We start from the raw sequence: 21,344 nt of genomic DNA on the forward strand, positions 1-21,344 counted from the left end.
TGATCTTGTCCATTTCAATTCCTCTGTGAATCTGGGAAAGAATTTTATGCTAATAATTGCAATTGACCTACTGTGAAATAGAGAGAAATTCATTAAGTTTTTAAGTGTCGAGTTACCTAAAATAATGATACTGTAGTTGTGATACAATTCTCTCATGAAAATATAGATCATTCCATTTTATATAACTAAATCTGAAATTACTGCAAATAGCCACAAGGTGGTGCAAGAACATCACTAAAATATTTTAAATTACTAAGGAATGTAGTGGCCATATTTAAATTTTGATTTGATTATGAAGCAATTTTAGTTCCATAATAAATAATTGATACACAATAAATCACTTGAAGACTAAAAAAAGAGAGATAAAACTACATTTTGAAATATAATTAGTAGTATATTTGGGGTTTTTAAATTCAGTTTACATGGTCAGTCACAACATTGTTTAGCCAAATTAAAATTACCATTCATTTCCCTCAAATAAGACTACATCCACTTTTTTAAAAAAAGACAAAAGGCAAGGTTTTTTTTAAAGTCTTCAGATAGTTTTTTTCTTCAGGAAATTGAATCATTACAAAGCTTAATTTAGGGATGCTGTGCTCATGACTGAAAAAAAATTTGATTTTCATATGAAACAAGGAAGATTTATTACTTCATATAGGGCTGCAGCATAAATAGTGGCCTCTTCAGAATTCAAGCCACTGGAGAAATCCATACTCCTGCAGGCAAACACAAACTGTTATTCAGTAGCCCTTAGCATGCCTATCCTTGTTTTGTTTTCTGGGGAGCTTCTATCTATCCCAATTACACTTAATAGCAATAGCAATAGCACTTAGACTTATATACCCCTTCATAGTGCTTTACAGCCCTCTCTAAGCATAAACGTATTGCCCCCAACAATCTGGGTCCTCATTTTACTGACCTTGGGAGGATGGAAGGCTGGGTCAACCTTGAGCTGGTGGGACTTGAACTGCCAAACTGCTGGTAGTCAGCAGAAGTAACCCGCAGTACTGCATTCTAACCACTGCGCCACCTTGGCTCTCATCCTCCTGTAATTCGTGGGATCCTTCAAACCTGGTGATACCTGCCTTTGAATGAATATATTTTGGTGGGGCCATGTAAGAGCTGTGGAATGAAAGTGGTCTAAGTCCTCTTAAGAATCCTCTACCTTCTCTAAGAAAAATGTGTCACCTTGGTTTATCAGAAAAATGGGAGAAACAAAATAGATTGATGGGTAGAGGGCTGGAGTGTGTTAAGAACAGTGGTGGGTTGCTCCCGATTCGCACCGGTTCACAAGAACTGGTAGTAAAAATTTGTAGTAGTTCGGAGAACCAGAAATAACATTGTCTGGCCACGCCCCCAACTGGTCCCCGGCCCAGTCGCCGCTCGCTTACCCTGCCCGCCTCATCAGAGGCTTTTTTTTTTTTACTTTTAAAAGCATTTTTTCTACAACCCCTTCAGCGAAAAAATGCTTTTAAAAGTTTTTTTAAAAAGCCTCTGATGATCGCGTGGCTCAGCTGGGATTGTCAGAGGCTTCTGAAAGCATTTTTTCTACAGCCGAAGAGGTTGTAGGAAAAAAAATGCCTTTAAAAGACTCTGGCGATTCCAGCGGAGTTGCCTGATCGTCACTGGCTCCTAAAAGCATTTTTTTCCAGCAACCTCTTAAGGTTGTAGAAAAAATGTTTTTAAAGGTAAAAAAAAAAAGTTGGCCATGCCCACCCAGTCACATTACCCCCCACCAAGCCACGCCCACAAAATAAGCCACACCCACAGAACCATTAGTAAAAAAATTTAGAACCCACCCCTGGTTAAGAACTCTTGGAATGAATTGGAATAGACCTCACTTAACTGCTACTCGAAAGCAAAGGGTGCAGCTAAAAGGACTCCTTTTCCTAGCAACTGGGGACTAACAGAACTGCCATTGCTAAACAGCACAGTCAAGTGATATTGTGCTTTAGGACCCCATCACTTAGTGCTGAAAATTCTGGTCCCAATGACTGTCATCGAGGAAAGGCTACATCTAGAGAAATAAAGGCCTCCACTTACTTGCTCAGTCTTTGCCTTTCCTAGATGCAGAGTGGGACAACTTGTTGCGGCCAACTCACCACAGCCAACTCGCCATGACCAACTTGACATGGCCAATTTATGGCAGGACAAGTCACTGCAGAAAAATTCAACAATTCAATTTAAGTATTTAAAATAATTTTAAAATTATTTTAATTTTTGTCATTTACATTTCATTTTGTCCCTCCTTTTGCATTCTTCCTTTAATGGTTCTAATCCACCATTTCTTCAATATTAGTTGTCCTGCAGCCAGTTGCCCACAGCAAGTTGGCTGTGATGAGTTGGCTGCGCTAAGTTGTCCTAGATGATTAATCATTGGGACTGCACCCATGATTTAAGGAGAGGATTAATGACTCCTTGAGTGTGAGATGTGTTCCCACCTGCTTATATAGTAGAAGGAAGCTATGAATTTACTAAAGCCCTGCTTCAACCCAGAGTATCTTTCTAATTATAGGATAATCTCAAACTTTATACTCAGGGGCTGCAATAAATCTCAACTTTACAATTACTCTCCAGGATTCGGGAAGTTGTTTGCAACAGAAACTAGCAGACATAACATGACTAGATAGGTTGCTGTCCTGCAGGCAAAATGGAAGAGAGAAAGATCTGCTGTTGAAAACCACAGAAAGTAGACCTTACATGTTTATATCTACTTTTGCTCCAAGTCAATGAAAATTTGCCAATTCTCTTCCCAGCCTGGAGATTGGGTGATACCTTGGCAACGTTCATCTAACAATTCAATTCTCCACTGACCAACTAGCTCTCAGTATAGCTGAACAGTTCCATGCCTTTCTGCTGCTTCTTCCTCATACAGCAGTGTGCTTGAGGGCCAGATGGAGGACATTTCTGCTCTAAGTCAGAGACTGCCAGATCCTGGGTTGGTATGGTGGAATCAGCTGCTGTCTAAATCTTCTTGCTAGCTCCTGGAAGTACCAGATCTGCTTCTGGTAATATTTAGTCCAGGATGCTTTTCCTCATCTGAGGAGAGCCCTGCAGACCAGATCACTCATGACAAGAATAACCATATTGAAACTGGCTGTCAAAAGAAGCTGGTGTTGATCTCTAAAGTCTGAAATGGCTTAGGGCAGTGATGGCTAATCTTTTTACCGTCGCGTGCCAAAAGCGGGGGGAGCGCGGCGAGGTTGCCCATGTGTGTGCCCACACCCATAATTCAATGTGCCCTGCCCCTGCACATGTGTGCCCCCCGCCACTTTTAGCACGTGATGGCAGAGTGGGCGCAGTAGGCCCGTTTTTCCCTCCCCCGGCTCCAGAGGCTTTCTAGGAGCCTGGGGAGGGCGAAAAGAGCCTTCCGCACACCCCCGGAGGCCCTCCGGAGGTTGGAAACAGCCCATTTCCCAACTTCTGGTGGGACCGAAAAGCCCAAAAATCAGCTGGCTGGCGCACACATGCGCACTGGAGCTGAGCTACGGCAACGCTCACGTGCCCACTGATATGGCTCTATGTGCCACCTGTGGCACCCATGCCATAGGTTTGCCATCACTGGCTTAGGGTGTGATGATCTGAAGAACTGCTTCTCCTGCTACGAACTTGTCCATTTACTTACATCAGCAGTGAAGGCCATTCTGAAGATATTGCATAAGAACAAAATTTAGTGCATAACTCCAGGGAAGGTGAAGTAAATTGTGTAAGCCAAGAAGTGAATATAGTTTTGAATTGTTTCATTTGAACTTTGGTGAACTCTCTAGAAAAGATCATCTTTGCTGGTTGTCCTTTGTTTTTCCTTCTTATTGCTGATCAGTTATTAGATTGGGGTGTCCTTGGTGCTCTCTGAACTTGGTTGTTAGTTGCTCTTCATGGATGTATTCTACTAATCAACTAGCAGTCAGAAGGCATGATGAAAACTCTTTAATTTCACAATATGTGGATAGACTTAGCCACAATTCTAACTGGGAAACCATGACCATCCTAGACCAAGCCAAGTCCAAAAATGGTAGAGAATTTCTGGAAACCTGGCACTCTGACAAATTAGCCATCAAAAGACACACAGACATAAACAATGACTATTCAAAAGAGACAATCAATAAGCCAAAATGGGAACAAAAAGATCAAAACACCTCTCCACTAGCGATCAATACCCAGATGAGCATAGATTAACTCAAGATTAACATCAGTCCAACAATCAAGAAATAAACAATACTCCAATCAAGGAACTGCCAAACAAGCTACCAAACCAAACAAAGTACCACCAAGACCATTCCCACCAACACTGACAGGGCAAGCCAATAGAATATAAATTGAGAGCAAACCCCACCCCCTACTAGAACTGATGTTGTTACCTAGTTTGGTAATGAAATGTCTGCAAGAAAACAATTAAGCTCAGAGAGTATCAAGGAACTCTTGTTTCAATGCTGACCTAAAGTATTCTCCTTTATCAGTACTGGATCTGGGCTGAAAATCTCAGACAACCCCAGATGGACGCAGGTCTGGAGAACTTGCTAATGGTAGCCTAAGATTTTGCAGCTCAAATCTGATAACTCTAATGCTGATCAACACTGAAGTGACAAAAGCAATGATATATGTTTCTCAAGGTAAGTCATGATACTGAAAATAAATCCAGTGAGAAAAGTGACATGGAAGTTTTCTGGAGATGATGTCTGAAGTTTTCTTGAACAGATGAAATTGTACTCAAGCCTGTATAACCCTATATTTAGGGATGAAAAAGATGGGCCATCATAAAGATAAAGCAATTTTTGAATTATACAATTCCTTACTCAAACAAGGGAGCTTTCCTGCACAGAACCATGTAGAAATTAATTCAATGGCAATTCAATTAAAATGTAAATGCAAAATGAATTAAAATAGCAGCAATAAAACATCATCTAAAATAATTATTGCAAGCAATTAAACGTGCATTTTCAAAGCCCACTGTGGGAATGAAAAAAAGAGGGCTCAAATAGATCTCATATGTCTCATCTCATATATCTCTTTTAAGTTCAAAGGAATGCTCACAAACGTCGGCCTTCTCTGCACAACACACTTAACTCAGCTGCTAACTCAGTTAAGTCTCCCTCCTGGCTATCCAGGCAGCACCCACTCTCCCAATCTAGGTTAAAAATGACTAATTCAAGAAGTACAAAGAGTACTTTATAAACTCTTACGCAAGAAGAGAATAGGCAAGATTTGATTGCTTTGGTACACCTTTTCCCAAAAGTCAGGTAACCATTAGTTATGTGTAGCTTAGGGGCTAAATCCAGTCAATGTTTGGGAGAAGGATTCTGTTTTTCCAAGTCCATGACAGTGACTTCTTTAATTGATGGCACTTCTTTTTTTAAGTCATTCTATATTACTGGCTCTTTTTCTTGGAGCTCTTTTTCTTTATGACAGACAGAAGCATCATTTCCAAGGTCATCATAACTCCAAATGGTCATTAAATGACCAGTGATACAGGTACTACCTGCAAAGACATATGAAGTGGTTCCAATGGGATGGGTGAAAGAAGAACGTACAGTATAATAGATGTTGTGTATTATTTCTTTCATATATATATATCTAACTAAAGCATATACGTTAGTAGACTTGCCTCTACTTACTATTATCTTATTAAGACATAAACTTTACCAAGTTATAGTAGCCTTAAAGGTAAAGGTAAAGGTTCCCTTCGCACAGATGTGCTAGTCGTTCCCGACTCTAGGGGGCGGTGCTCATCTCCATTTCAAAGACGAAAAGCCAGCATTGTCCAAAGACGTCTCCGTGGTGATGTGGCCGGCATGACTAAATGCCAAAGGCGCACGGAACACTGTTACTTTCCCACCAAAGGTGGTCCCTATTTTTTTACTTGCATTTTTTACATGCTTTCGAACTGCTAGGTTGGCAGAAGCTGGGACAAGTAACGGGAGCTGTTATGCGACACTAGGGATTCGAACCACTGAACTGCTGACCTTTCGATCGACAAGCTCAGCATCTTAGATACTGAGCCACCACATCCCTCTGAGCCTTACAACTATACATTTATCATGCTCCTATAATTTAATATAATGTGACTTGACCTCGTTGTGGGCAAAATACATATATAACTCATGGGAAAAGTGTAAAACATTCACAAAAGTTACAAAAGAAGCTTACAAAAAAGCCTTTTGGAATGTGTAGAAATAGAGACTGGAGCATTAAATGCCAAAGACATAGATGCTCTAGATAATAACATTGCATCCATATATATTGTGTGGAAATTGTGCTTAGCATTAGAAAAAAACAAATTCTTCAAGAAGCTTCATCAAAGTGTGCATGTTGCAGGGGAATATTTTAATCTGACTATATATTCAGCTGCATTTTCCAGCAAGCTTTGAGCAATGTAATTATTATGACCCAGTGTACCATAATAGAGCATGGGTGTTTCATCAAAATAGTATGGCAGAAAGGTGAATTCAGCCAATCAGCCCATGCAATTTCTGACAACAGTTATTAAAGAGACAGAACAAATTCTCTGGCTATGTCTCCTATTTCCAATAACATCCAGTCAGAATGATAAAGAACACAGAAGATTTACTGCTCACCATTGGTGGGATTACCTTTTCAAGCTGGAGTCCAATTGTTGAAAATGTGTTGAATTTAGCAATACACGACATAATCATTTTCTATGAATTGTTGCACTTTTAACTCTTTGAGGTGGAATGGGACAACTTGCCATGGCCAAATTATCACAGCTAACTCATCATGGCCAACTTGCTGCAGAACAACTCGCTGTGGGACAATGTAACAATTCTATTTAATTATTTAAAATAAATAAAAATATTTTAATTTTTGCCATTCACATTTTATTCTGTCCCTCCTTTTGCATCCTTTCCTCAACAATTCTGTTCCACCATTTCTTTGATATTAATGTAACTCTTGCCCCGCAGCGAGTTGTCCTGTAGCAAGTTGACTTTGGCAAGTTGGCTGTGGCAACTTAGTCTTGGTGAGTTGGCCATGGCAAGTTGGTCAGGGCGAGTTGGCCGTGGTGAATTGTCATAGACCTCTTTGAGGTTTTATCTTTTCTTTTCAAATTAAGCAACTGTATATTAAAATCTATGTGTCAAGTGATGGGGTCTGCTTTTTTCTCTTTGCACATAAGATGAATTTTCCCATGCACATGTTTGGAAAGGGTTCTTTAACAAATTATACAAATTGCTTATTACTAATAAGTAATCGCATTAGCCTTTGAGCTTTTCTTCATAATTAGAGCTTGTACAGTTAAAATAAAGAGCACTACAGCCACTCTCTAGTTCAATATCTGAACTATGAGCAATGGCACATTAAAAATGAAGTTTTGGTCACACAGAGTTATAAGTCTGGTGATAGAACAGACCACGGATAAGATGTGCCATGAGGCCATTTCCAGATATCACCACTGCCACCGTATTTGAAAAGGTATAAAAAGATAACAAGACATCTCCCCATCTCCAAATTTTGAACCTTGGCACAGAGTTGAAGACACTGGAATTATGCAGCAGCTGGCTGACTCTAGGAATCTGTCTTCTGTCATTTCTGGGGTCCTGGCAAGCTGAAGGCAAAAGGTTTGACATATTTCTTTTTCCTCTGCAACTCTCTTAAATTATACGCAACAAAGTCTCTTTGGTGTTTATTTATTTACCACATATGTATGTTGCCATCAAACTTAAACAATGAAACTCTTGTTTGTTGTGTACAATAAAAAAAACCAACCATAAAACACACACAAAACTTTAAAACTTTAAAACATTTGCAAGACGGAAGATACAAAACATAAAATTGTGACCAAGCACTATAAAAAAAAACACACACACACACAAGCAAAAGGAGATCCACTCAACTGGATCAAAACTCTTATGGAAAAGTCAGATCTTAATGGCTTTCCTAAAGATGAGCAGAGGTGGGGGCCTGTTTTACAGTATATTGGGGGTGAAGATTTTTTTCAATGAACAGGGCAATCACAGAAAAGACTTCCTTTGCAGGTCCCAAAAGATGACAAGATTTAAAAGAAGGAACATGGAGCACGCTCTCCCTACAGGAGATGGTATGAGAGGCAGATGTTTTTTTGAGAAAAGTGGTCCTAGGAGAAGGCCTTCACCCTGGTGTGTGAATCTCTTGTCTCTAAATCCCAGGGCAAGCAGCTTCCCGATGGCCACTGGTGACAATACAGTGAGAAGAGAATTGTTATCCTCCTGGTGGATTCTCCAGAGTTGATTGTCCTAACTTCTTATGGTCTTGACTGAACAGTTTAGGTTTGAGTGAGATATCAAATATAAATTTTCCTTTAAGTCTTTCATGGCTGAACTTCTTGGGATGGGTTTCTCCCCATCCAGTACAGGCATTTTAACCCAGAACCCAGTAGTGGAATTCAATTTTTTTTACTACTGGTTCTGTGGGTGTGGCTTGGTGGGCGTGGCTTGGTGGGCATGGCAGGGGAAGGATACTGCAAAATCTCCATTCCCACCCCACTCCTGGGGGAAGGATATTGCAAAATCTTCATTCCCACCCCACTCTGGAGCCAGTGAGAGGTGGTATTTACTGGTTCTCCGAATTACTCAAAATTTCCGCTACTGGTTCTCCAGAACCTCTCAGAACCTGCTGAATAGCACCCCTGCCAGAACCAAGCTAGGCCTGTCCCCTCACCTCTTGCTGCCACATTATTACTTTCTCACAACAGCCATACTGCAACTTTGATCCAGTTAAAAATGTTTTGTGAACAGGGTATTAGAGTTGCCAGCCTTTTTCCTATAGACTTCTGTACCTTTCTCACCTTATCTCACGTGATAAATAGCAACTAATTTTCCCACCTCTGTAATTTTGACTAGTTCCAGAACTGCTTCACATGTAAAGTCCTCCCTGGTAAGTGACAAACTGCTTGGAAACAAATTAAGTAGTACCAAATACCAGCTTTGTGCAAACTGGAATTAGATGCCATTAGCATTAGCTTATTTTAAGTGTCGTAACTGCATGAGGCAGATCTGTGCCCCCACTGCAACTATGGGGGAAAGATAAAACTGCCTGTCTCCTTTTGCTCTGATCCAGTAAAAAAAACCAATCAATTTCTTTTCATTGACTAGAGATTGCCAGATTCAGCTGGTCAACACAATCCATTAGTTTAATGTATCATTTGGCATTTTATTTCTGGAGGAGTAGGGGAAAAATCTGAAATAGTATAGTAATGATATATACAGGCATTGATTTTATTATTCCATAAATCATCAGTATGCCTTTTATTGGCTCTGACAAAAAGAGTCTCTTAGTTATCACAAACCAGAAGTTTGAGAGAAGCGTGTTTCAAAAACCTGCAATACAGGTGGCTAATTAGAAGTGCTTATATTTAAATAATGGCCCTTAACAGAATGTGTTAAGATAATCAGTGAAGTGAAAAATTGTTTTCCTATAGAATTGTGAAGCATGTCACTCAATAATTAGCTGAAAGTTTTATTACAAAAAGTTAAATACCAATTTGATGTTTTAAGCAATGAATAAAATGTGTTGTATTGTTCTTGGCAAGCAATTTCAATGTTTAATAAAAGACATTTTAGGCATGTAAGAAATTAGCAGTTTAGCAAATTATTTTATGCCATTTAGATTTAAGCATCAGTTCAAATTTACAGACCTGCCAAATATATCAATATATATTCAGTGGAGCTGATCTACCAAGTTTAAATACCTTAAGGTAATAAATTGCAACACATTTATTTAGAAGTAAAACTTCTTAGAATTAATAAGACTTGCTCCTAAATAAAGTTAGGCTCAGGGCAGGGCAGGGCAGGACAAGAAGCAATGGATTGAAACTAATCAAGGAGAGAAGCAACCTAGAACTAAGGAGAAATTTCCTGACAATTAATCAGTGGAACAACTTGCTTCCAGAAGTTGTGAATGGTCCAACACAGGAAGTTTTTAAAAAGAGATTGGGCAACCATTTGTCTGAAATGGTATAGGGTTTCCTGCCCAGGCAGGGAGTTGGACTAGAAGACCTCCAAGGTACCTTCCAACTCTGTTATTCTGTTCAGATTGTGTTCTTTAGCAGTGAGAGTTTTTCAGGTTTACATGGCTTCCTTGATGATTGACCATTCCATAGAATTGTTCCATTCAATAGAACAAATTCATTATCAATTTGTTTACATAATTTGAACGGAATCAATAGGTTATAACATTGTAATCCCTTGCCAGATATTTATTGCCCTAGTTTCTGGGAATGATGAAAGAGGGTGGGTGGAGGTTTAGAGAGGTGTAGTTGCATACACCCAGAAGGCACTAATTTGGTGGGGATAATTAATATCAGTTGATCTATAGGAGGCTGTCTTATTATTGCAAGTCATCCTTTCACACCACGATCAATGAGTGGCCAATGAGTGTTATGAATGATTCCATTGGCTTTCATAGGCAGAGCAATATATTTCCGAATTTAGACATGTTTTTTTTATTTGTTTTTAGTGAGAGGGAGATGCTTTCCTCAGGACTTTAATCTATCATTGCTATAGGGTTGTCATCATTTATGGCAGCATCTGGATAAAATTATACAAATCGAGCCTCTGCATTTTGTTACAAGGTTCATCATCATATAAGCCATTTGGCATCTGATTACATAGAGAGGCCATGCTCAATATTCCTTTCAGGTAATTAGCCAGACAGATGGTATCTCCCATGTGATCGCTCTTAAGGTTGCCACATTTGGTCCTTGCTATGCTCCCATGACTTTGAGACACTGTTGTGTCAGAAGTTCCACGGATGCAGTCATTTCTGGCATGGAGATGCAATGATGTGAAAACTTAATCTGGAAAATTTCTACAGCTGGAAATACCCAGGGGCAGTATCTGAAATGGAGATCGCACAACGTTAAGCTGCTTAAATTTTTATACTCTTTTAGTCAACCATTTTTTCAATATAGTTACTAAGAATGGAAAGAAAGCTAGCATGACCTATTTCCACACTAGTGCTGGATCAATATTCTAAGCCCAGATGGCTCAGCTGAAAATCTGAAGCCATAAATTTATATAGATATGACTTTTCTAGACCCAAATATATATTGTCTTTGAGTTAAATGCTGGACAGCATTGAAATGGTTGAAGTCAGTTTAAAGAATACATTTCACGTATTTTTAATTAAAATTAAATGAGATGTATACTTACTGTGATTATGCCCTCTATATTTACCAGTTTCTCTTTTATGCCATATTAACATTTGTAGATCAGTGTCAAATTCATGGAACATTGTATTGTATATTCCCTGTTGAAACCAAGCCGATCTAATGATAATGGCATCCTATTTCCTTGGGTACTAATTTACTGGGCTGCCACTGCACAGATTTTCCTTTAACAGAGTACACAGGAGATTTATAAAACTTTTATTCTTTTGGCTTCTTTATGCTGTTTGTCTTCATTGCAAATAAACAAGAGAATCTAAAAGGGCAGAGAGCAGGCAGTCCTAAAGGCAGCTTTTCCCCTGCTGTTGCATATCAGATCCTTCTAGAAAGACCCTGCACTCTGCTGGAAAGTTCAGGTCCAGCCCACAGCTATGGCTAACCTGGTTCATTAAAACTGCTGCCTGTCTAATAGGCCTCACCAATGGTGTCTGCTGAGGGAGGGGCAAAGAGACCAGATTGATGAAAGCAACATTGCAGTGTTGTATAATAAACCTTGTGAAGAAGAGCCCTGGTGGTGCAGTGGTTAGAATGCAGTAAAAGTAGTCCTCGACTTATGACCAATTTATGTTGAATAAGTGATACATTTGTTAAGTGAATTTTGCCATTTTACAAGTGAATCATTGCAGTTAAGTCAATACCACGGTTGATCAGTGAATCTGGCTTCCCCATTGACTTTCCTGTCAGAAGGTCGCAAAAAGTGATCACATGATCCCAGGACACTGCAATTGTCATAAATATGAACCAGTTGCCAAGCATCTAAATTTTGATCTTGTGACCATGGGGTTGCTGCAATGGTCATAAGTGTGAAAAACGATCATAAGTTACTTTTTTTCAGTGTCATTGTATATTTGAACTGTCACTAAATGAACTGTTGTAAGTTGAGGACTTCCTGTATTACTGGCTAATTCTGCCAAGTGCCAGCAGTTCAATCCTGACCAGCTCAAGATTGATTCAGCCTTCTATCCTTCTGAGGGGGGTAAAATGAGGACCCTGGTTGTTGGGGACAACACGCTGACTCTGTAAACCGCTTAGAGAAGGCTGTAAACGCACTATGAAGTGGTATATAAGTTTAAGTGCTATTGCTATAAGTTTTAGTGCTTGTTCCTTTTCTGCCTGCATTGTGCCATTCTTAGTACTGAGAGACTCATGGTTATTACATTTATCGATTATTTTATTACAAGTATGTGTAAATATGAGTAGTTGTAATAAATTAATATGACAGTCCCTTTAGTTTGAGAAAGAAATTCATCTTGTCAAGGAGTACAGTCTCAGTTCCTGCAGTCATGTTGGGGTATATATGGGCAAAGATAACTGTAGGAAAATAGCTGAGCTTGTAGGGTGGAATGCTGGAGATTTCAAACCTCCCCCAGAAGCCTTTGGATCTTGACTCCATGAGTCTGCTTTCTGCTTCGGAATTGGGGATAGATCATTCTTGCTGCCCTTACTTATATTCCCAAGGACATAACAACTGGCATCATCCCCTAACTGAGAAGAAGAGTTTGAGAAGAACAGGGTTCTCATAGGCCTGGGCTATCTTTCTGATGATTTAAAGGTTAGGGATAAAAAGGGAGCAATTTCTATAATGCAATATCCTAGTCTTGTTTACAAATGTGTGACTGGAGCATTTTTAGGAAACAAAACCAATTTCATTAGAAATAAAGAAAATGAAATTTATGCAACGATAAGAGAGAAAGTACTTTTAACTTTCATACATCTAACCATAGAAAAAAGTTACATTGTATTTTGTCTGAAACCAGTAAAGAAAAAGAAAATCACAAGAAAATGCAAAAGAAATGATTTAGGCAGAAAATTTGTCTAAAAGAAAACGTAGGATTTCTCCATCCCAACATTCCAATAAACACACAGATATTTTCTCAATTATTATTATTCCCACCCAGAGCCAGTTTATTCTAGTGGTTAAGGCACCAAGCTAGAAATCAATAAACTTTGTATTCTTGTTCTGCTTTAGGCATAAAAGCCAGCTGGGCATCTTTGGGCCAGTCACTCTCTGCCCATGATGTGAGGCTTGGGTGACAAGCAGGACATCAATTCCTGCCTCAACCAATGAATCAACACTTAGTTGATCTGAAAAAAGTGGGCTGGCAGGAAAATGCTAGGAAGAAAAAAAAAAATCAGAACTTTTGTCACCACGAAGGGATTTTTTAAAAGGAAAAATAGTAGATCTTCTAAAACATGCCTGAATTATCACTACAGAGTGGCATACAACTCACTTTTTATTTTGGACAAAGAATCTTGACTTAGTAGCAGCACAAAATTAAATAGAAATTAATTAAACTTCTGGCTAGAAAAATTACCTGAAAATATCAGGTTTTCTTGAACAAAAGTTTCCTCTGCTTCTCTTCCTAGAAATCCCAAACTTTAACATAAAGCTGCAGGGACATCTTATTCCAGTTCTTTTCTTAGTCTTGGTTCCCCATTTCTTCCTTTGTCCCTTGCCCATCCATCCATTTCTGTCTTTCTTCTTGAAAATGACCTTTTTGGGGGGGGGGTGTCTCCAGAAAAGGAGGGGCTAGAATAACCTATATGACAAACAGCATCTTTTTCTTGTGAATGTTATGGATTTTAATCTTGCAATATGATGAACAGATATTTATTGGGAATGTCTGTTCTTTTGCCAGCTGACATTCAGAACCACAGCACATTCGTACACAATATGGTCAATGAATGTCTCAGGATTGTTTCATGAAGATTTCCAGCTGGAAAAAAAGATTTTGAAAGGCAACCAGGAAAAGGAAGGGTGTGTGTGTGTGTGCAGAACTCCTCTGCAAGAGAGATTTTTTTAAAAAAAGTTGATGAATAATGAAGAATATGAATAGAGAATAGATACAAGTAGTCCTCGACTTATGACCATTCAAAATTATGACAGCACTGAATGAAGGGAGCTCTCTACATGGGGCTCCCCTTGAGGAGCACCCGGAGGCTCCAACTGGTGCAGAGTGCGGCCGCGCAGGTGGTTAGGGGAGCGACGTGGTGCTCCCATGTAACACCTCTCCTGCACGAGCTGCACTGGCTCCCGGTGGTCTTCCGGGTGCGCTTCAAGGTCTTGGTTACCACCTTTAGAGCGCTCCATGGCTTAGGACCTGGATATTTACGGGACCGCCTGTTGCCACCAGTAGCCTCTCACCGGCCAGTACACTCTCATAGAGAGGGGCTCTTCCGGGTGCCATTGGCCAAACAGTGTCGACTGGCGGCCCCCAGGGAGAGAGCCTTCTCTGTGGGGGTACCTACTATTTGGAATGAGCTCCCCCTGGAGATACGGAGGATCCCGGAACTACGCACCTTCCGCTGCGCCCTCAAGACTTTCTTATTTCAACAGGCCGGCCTGGCCTAACTTCTCCCTTTTAACTTTTTAAATTGTAAATTTTAAATCTGTCTTAAGTATTGGGGGTGTTTTAATTTGTTCCGGGCCAAATTTATTTAATGTGGTTTTATATTGTTCTTTTAAATTTTGTAATCTATGTGTTTTATTTTTTGGCTGTTCACCGCCCTGAATCCTTCGGGAGTAGGGCGGTATATAAATTTAATAAAATAAAATAAAATAAAATAAATAAATAAATAAATAAATAAATAATCCCTGTATGACATTATGGTTGCTGCAGTACCCACACAGTCATGTGAACAAAATTCAGATGCCTGGCAACCAACTGCAGGGATGCTGCAGTGGTTTTCCTCGGCCTATCTTTCCCCCACCTGCCCCTCTGGATCCCTGCAGGTCTTGGGCCTGCTTCCCACCCCATTGGGTTCCACACCCTCACAGCTCAATCACTTATTTCCTTGGGAAAGCAGCCAATCCACCACACTGCTCTCCTATGTGTGGTAGGAAGCAGGCCCAAAGCCTGTGGGGAGCCCCCAGGATGGGAAGTGGAGCAGTGGGTGGGGTAGGTCCTGAGAGGCTCAGGGCAAACTATATGTGAGCTGGAGAGGTGTTGGTGTATGGGTCTAGACCTATGCTAGGTCTACTTGTACTCTACTTAAGGGTTACAATGGAAAGAACAGTGATTGGTGTCATTAAGTGAGACAATTGTATTGATGTCTCACTTAATGATGAGCCAGGGTGGCACAGTGGTTAGAGTGCAGTACTGCAGGCTACTTCTGCTGACTGCCGGCTGCCTGCAATTTGGCAGTTCAAATCACACCAGGGTCAAGGCTGACTCAGCCTTCCATCATTCCAAGGTGGGTAAAATGAGGACCCAGATTGTTGGGGGCAATATGCTAACTCTGTAAACCACTTAGAGAAGGCTATAAAGCACTATGAAGTGGTATATAAGTCTAAGTGCTATTGCTATTAACAACCTTCACAACTTCAAAGCTGGTAGGATTCATTGCACTTGCTTTGTTTTCTCCTGGATCACTCATTGCAGCACTCAATTCCACTAGATCACTGGTGTCAAACTTGCCACGTCACGTTGAAGTCATGTGACGTATTGTGACATTTTTACCTTCAAGGGGTGGGATTGCGATGCACCCAGTCTGACACCCCTGCACTAGATGATCTTGATTTTGAGTAAGATAGTCCCCAACTTACAGCTGTAATGGGTAGGCTCTCATTGTGTTATCTAGGGTAAAACAAAGCAAGTACCTCATTTAATGTAACTAAACTATGGAATTATCATTTAGATGGTATTAAAAGTAAGGTCATGGTGGTTAGCCATGATGGTTTTAAGCAACCCTCGGGGCTAGCATTCTATGATATTCATATCATAAGTACTAGAACAGTACTAGAAGAGAGCTATTGCCCTTAAGGGTTGCCTGATATGGTTGGAAACAAGATACGAGCATATTTAGGTCCAATAAATCTTTGTGCAGCAAGACTTTCTTACTATTTCTTTTAGAAAAAGCAAGGAGGGAAGGAGGAGAGAGGACAAAGGCAGGGAAAAGAGAGTGGGGGGGACAAAGCCAGTTTGGTAGAGTGGTTAAGGCACCTGGTTAGAAATCAGAAGACCATGATACGTTTGTAAAAAAGAAAAAAAGAAATCGGAAGACCATGAGTTCTAGGCACAGTGTCTGCTGGGTGACCTTGAGCCAATTACTGATACCAGAATGACTCTGCGTGGCCCACAACATAATGAATGAATTAAATACAATATGAGTGAGAGGGTGGGGGGGATAACATAAAAAGAGAACAGGATGGCAAATCTCACCAACAAAGCAGAAAATACCAGCTCAAGACTGGGTCAAGTCAAGCCTTTAAGGCCATTGAGGATGCCACCTGGGAAGCAGCCCCTGGATCAGAGTAGAACCTAATTCTGGCTCCTTTCTGCATGGGTTGTGACTCCAAGAAGACCCCCAATACACATGCAGGTGCCCACAGAGAGAAATCACCTGACACTTAAGAAAAGACATCACATGTGATTGATGCAACCAGACTTTGGAGACAGCCATGGGACTTACATCCGCATTTATAATAAATATTCTTGCTCCATCTGAGGAACTCCTCTAAACCAGGGTGGGGACCTATGACTCCTTTACAACCTGTGGACTTCACCTCCCAGAAACCCTAAGCCGGTGCAGTTGCCCTCCCCTGCTTTAAAATATTCTGAGAACTAAGCTTGCCTTCCATGTACGAACATTTATTACATTCATTTCTTCTGCAGATGACATATTTTTCATTATGCTAATTGTTAGATGTGGGGTCAGAGTGAGGAGGCAGGACGCGGCATGGTGCAGTAAAATAGTTTATTTCTGCAGTTTAAAAAGCTACAGCAGACGCGCTGGCAGCTCCTTTTAAACCCCCGGAGCTGTCCCGCGCTTCAGCCACTCACGTCGGTCCATTCTTCCACCTTGGAGCATGGACCAATGAGAGGGAAGTCGTACGACACGACTTCTCCCTCATTAATATTCAACACTAATTATTATTTCAAATAAAAAATAAATAAATGACAATATCTCTTGATTTTCTGCTATGCAGTAGAAATGTAATGAGGCCGTTGAATGAACATGGCCGAAAAGTACCAGTTTTGTACTTTAATTATAAGAAACAGCTTGGGGGCTTCATATCCTGGGCTAGCTGATACTTTCTCCTCATGATGTACCTCTTCTGAAGCAATGCTGCGTCTTTGTGCACTTCTTGTGTTCACTTCAGGAAGCTGAAGTGGGTTTATGGCCACAGGCTGCATCTCACTGAAGCATATTATAATAAGTCTTACAAAGCTACACTTGGTTTATTTCTCATCCTCATCAAGGGATAAGGAATCCCAATGGTATCTCTCCAAGGAGTTTCATTATGATGGAAGAAGGGATGCTTTCTTGGTAATGGACCTGAATAAGTGAAATATCAGCAGCTCTGCCACTGTTTCTGCCAATGACCTATAATTACGTGAGGTTCTGGTGTGCAGTGAGGCACCAGGATTGGGCCAGGGAGATATTTCATTTCTTCAGTTTTCATTTCTCTTCAGAACGGTCTCCATCTGGGCCTTTGATCATTAAGCACACCATCATAAAGCTTATCACAAATTCACTGAGGAGGGTGGCTTCTGCGTCCCTGGGCATTGTCCCTGGGCATTGTGTTATTTTCAGCCTGGCTGTTGTTTCAACTGTGGGGGGGGGGAACCAAACCCACGATAGGAGACTCACATTACTGACTGCTTACTTCTTAAGATTTTCAAAACTAGTGGAGATTGAATTCTCATTTTCTTGAAGATGCCTTGAAGAACATGATGGACCCTTCTTGCTAAAATGCTTGTGTAGCAGAATGATTTAGACATTGCTCAGAAAACTAGGATTTTTGAATTCTAGCAAAGATTGTTCTGCCAACCTCAAGTGATGTTGGCAATTTATAAATACTGAATGTGTATGACATAGCCAACATTTCACTGATTGTGGGGAAAAAAAGTTATCATTCATATATATAAATACTGTACATACATGCACACTTATATCATACACACACAATGTATACAAACACACACAATACATAAATATTTTTTAAAAACAGACATTTATTTTTACTTTGTTAAACTTCAGTAATAAGTCTAATTCTCTGGATAGAGATTCTCTGTTAAATTCTGAGATCTGCCTCAACATATGCCTTCTTTTAAAGTGTCTCAATCTAAGTTGCTTTGAATTTCCCAAGTATTTATATCCAGAAAAGAAGTCTATCAGAATTACAGTTGGAGTCTTCGCCACGATCATTAGAAAACATTATTTCTATAATAGCAAATCCAAATGGCCAAGTGACTTCAGTCATTTTTCTTACTTACAAAATAGTAGTAACATTAATATGTGAGTCACACTGAAATGGGACAAGCCAGGCTAAATAAGCACAATTTAAATATTTGAGTAAGTCTAAGTGAAGAAAGACTTATTAATTTAATGCAAATGTATGAATTATGTATTTTTTTTTCTTTTTGAACTTCTGTCACTTTTACAGAGTAAGCCATGATAACAGAGCAAGTTATAATAAGGGAAAGATCAAGTCACAGAAAAGGATGTGATATTTTAGAAAAAGAATTAATGAACTTGATAGCCTGAGTGCTGCTACCATACTGCAACTCAACCCGGCCAAAACCGAGTGGCTGTGGGTACCGGCATCTCGGTTCAGGGGAGAGGTGCCATCGCTGACTATAGGGGGTGAAGTTTTGCCCCCTGTAGATAGGGTGCGCAACTTGGGTGTCCTCCTGGATTCACAGTTGAGCTTAGAAGATCATATAACGACCGTGACCAGGGGGGCATTTGCCCAGATACGTCTGGTGTGCCAGTTGCGTCCCTACTTGGACCGAGATGTCCTACGCACAGTTACTCATGCGCTGGTCACCTCACGGATTGACTACTGCAATGCTCTCTACATGGGGCTGCCCTTGAGGACCACTCGGAGGCTTCAGCTGGTGCAAAATGCAGCCGCGCGGGTTGTGATGGGAGAATCCCAATACTCCCATGTTACACCCCTCCTGCGCCACTTGCATTGGTTACCGGTTGCCCTCCGGGTGAGATTCAAGGTGCTGGTGATGACCTATAAAGCCCTACATGGCTTAGGTCCAGGATATTTGGCGGACCACCTGCAGCCAGCAACGATATCCCATCGCCCGGTTCGCACCCATAGAGAGGGCCTGCTCAGGGTGCCGTCGGCTAGACAGTATCAGCTGGCGGCCCCCAGGGGTAGAGCCTTCTCTGTGGGTGTGCCCACCCTCTGGAATCAACTCCCCTTGGAGCTCCGATTAGCACCTGACCTTCGCACCTTCCGCTGTGAATTAAAAACTTGGCTTTTCAAATCCCTCGACCTGGACTGATGGGGTTTTAAGGGTTAAATTTTAATTTTTTTAGATTTTAGATTTTATTTTGTATTGTGGCTTGTGTTTTTATTATTGTGAGCCGCCCTGAGTCCATTGGGAGATAGGGCGGCATATAAGCCGAATACAATAAATAAATAAAATAAATAAATGTGCATTTAAATTGTGTATACTGCAACATTTTAGAACCTGTTCTCATCAATGTTTCTTTTTAATCAATTCTTCTCTATTTGTAGTTAAAATGTATTCTAATAAACATCTGTTACTCACAAATCTTCCCATTTTGCATACAGATAGTCCTCGACTTAGAACCGTTCATTTCGTGACCATTCAAAATTACAACAGCACTGAAAAAAGTGACTTATGACTGTTTTTCATATTTACGAGCATCCCCACAGTCACATTGTCAAAAATTGGATGTTTGGCAACTGGTTCATATTTATATTTATGATGGTCGCAGTGTCATCACCTTTTCCGACCTTCTGACAAGCAAAGTCAATGAGGAAGCCAGATGCACTTAACAACCTTGTTACTAACTTAGCAACTGCACTGATTCACTTAACAACTCTGGCAAGAAAGGTTGTAAAATGGAGCAAAACTCACTTCACAAATGTCTCCCTTAACAACATTAATTCTGGGTGATAATAAGTCGAGGGCTATCTGTGTGTGCTAGATATGCATGCCTAGAGGAGGATTCTGAGATTCAGTATCTACGCATTGATGCTCTAGCTGATTTAATTCCAGAATAATCAAAGTATTCAGAGAAAGCTGCAGCCCATTATTGCTGACATGAACCACCACAGGTAGTGATCAAAGAGATTGATGGGATGCTTAATTATATCCCATAGGCTCTACTACTACTACTACAGGTACCTCTCGCGTAACGATATTAATTGGGACCAGCAATTCTATTGTTAAAGCATAAGGTCATATGGTCACACCAAATTATGAAAGCAGCTGTGGCAGCCCTGCGTGGTCACAGCTTTCCACAGACACATGGTCTCCAGTTGTGACCTTCTGCTGGCTTCCCCACTGACTTCGCTTGTCAGAAGATGGTAGTAGTTGACTGGAAGAATAGTGTATGTGGTTGAAAGGATTGAATTTTACATTATGCTAGAGCAGTGATGGCTAACCTTTTTGCCATCGTGTGCCAGGAGAGGGGGGGTGGGGGAGGGTCGCGCACACGCATGCCCACACCAATAATTCTATGCGCCCTGACCAGCGCATGCACGCGCAACCCCCACCCCCCACTCCTGGCACGCGATGGCCTGGTAGGCCCATTTTTCTTTCTTACCTGGTTCCAGATCCTCTCTATTTATCTGGGAAGGGCGAAAACATTTTTCATTCCCTCAGAGGCCCTCCAAAGGCCTGAAACGGCCCATTTCCCAACTCCCGGTGGGACAGGTAGTGACCTTTTTTGCTGTCCCCAGCCTACAGAGCCTCTCTAGGAGTCTCTAGGAGTGCCATAGGTTCACCATCACGGTGCTAGAGTCTTATAGAGAATTTGATAAAATGGTGTATTATTGGTAGATGTCACTGGAAAAACTGCCTAGAATGTATAAAGTTTCTTCAGACTTTACATGCTGGAAATGTACTCGACATGAAGGGTCATTTTTACTATTCTTGGTGATGTGTAAAAAAGTCAGAAAATTTTGGACTCAATTACATATAACCAGTGGTGGGCTGCAACCGGTTTAACAACCTGTTCTGTGAGCGCACGCTTTGCACGCACACGCCTAACCCACTTGCACACAGTGTTCAAAATACAGCAATTTGAAACTCAGCTGCTTACCTTCTAAGGCAGCCCTGATAAGTAGAACAGCGGAGGTGCGAAAATCAGCTGTGCTGCCGAATCAGCTGAGCCAGAAAGAAGGAAATATAGGACAGGATAGGGCAGGGGCAGGTGGGCCAGCTGATAGTTGGAACTACCGGTTTGCTAGAAC

The sequence above is a fragment of the Pantherophis guttatus genome, chromosome 2 (genome assembly GCF_059756535.1).
Source record: "Pantherophis guttatus breed Tessera chromosome 2, ASM5975653v1, whole genome shotgun sequence".
Lineage (NCBI taxonomy): Eukaryota > Metazoa > Chordata > Lepidosauria > Squamata > Colubridae > Pantherophis > Pantherophis guttatus.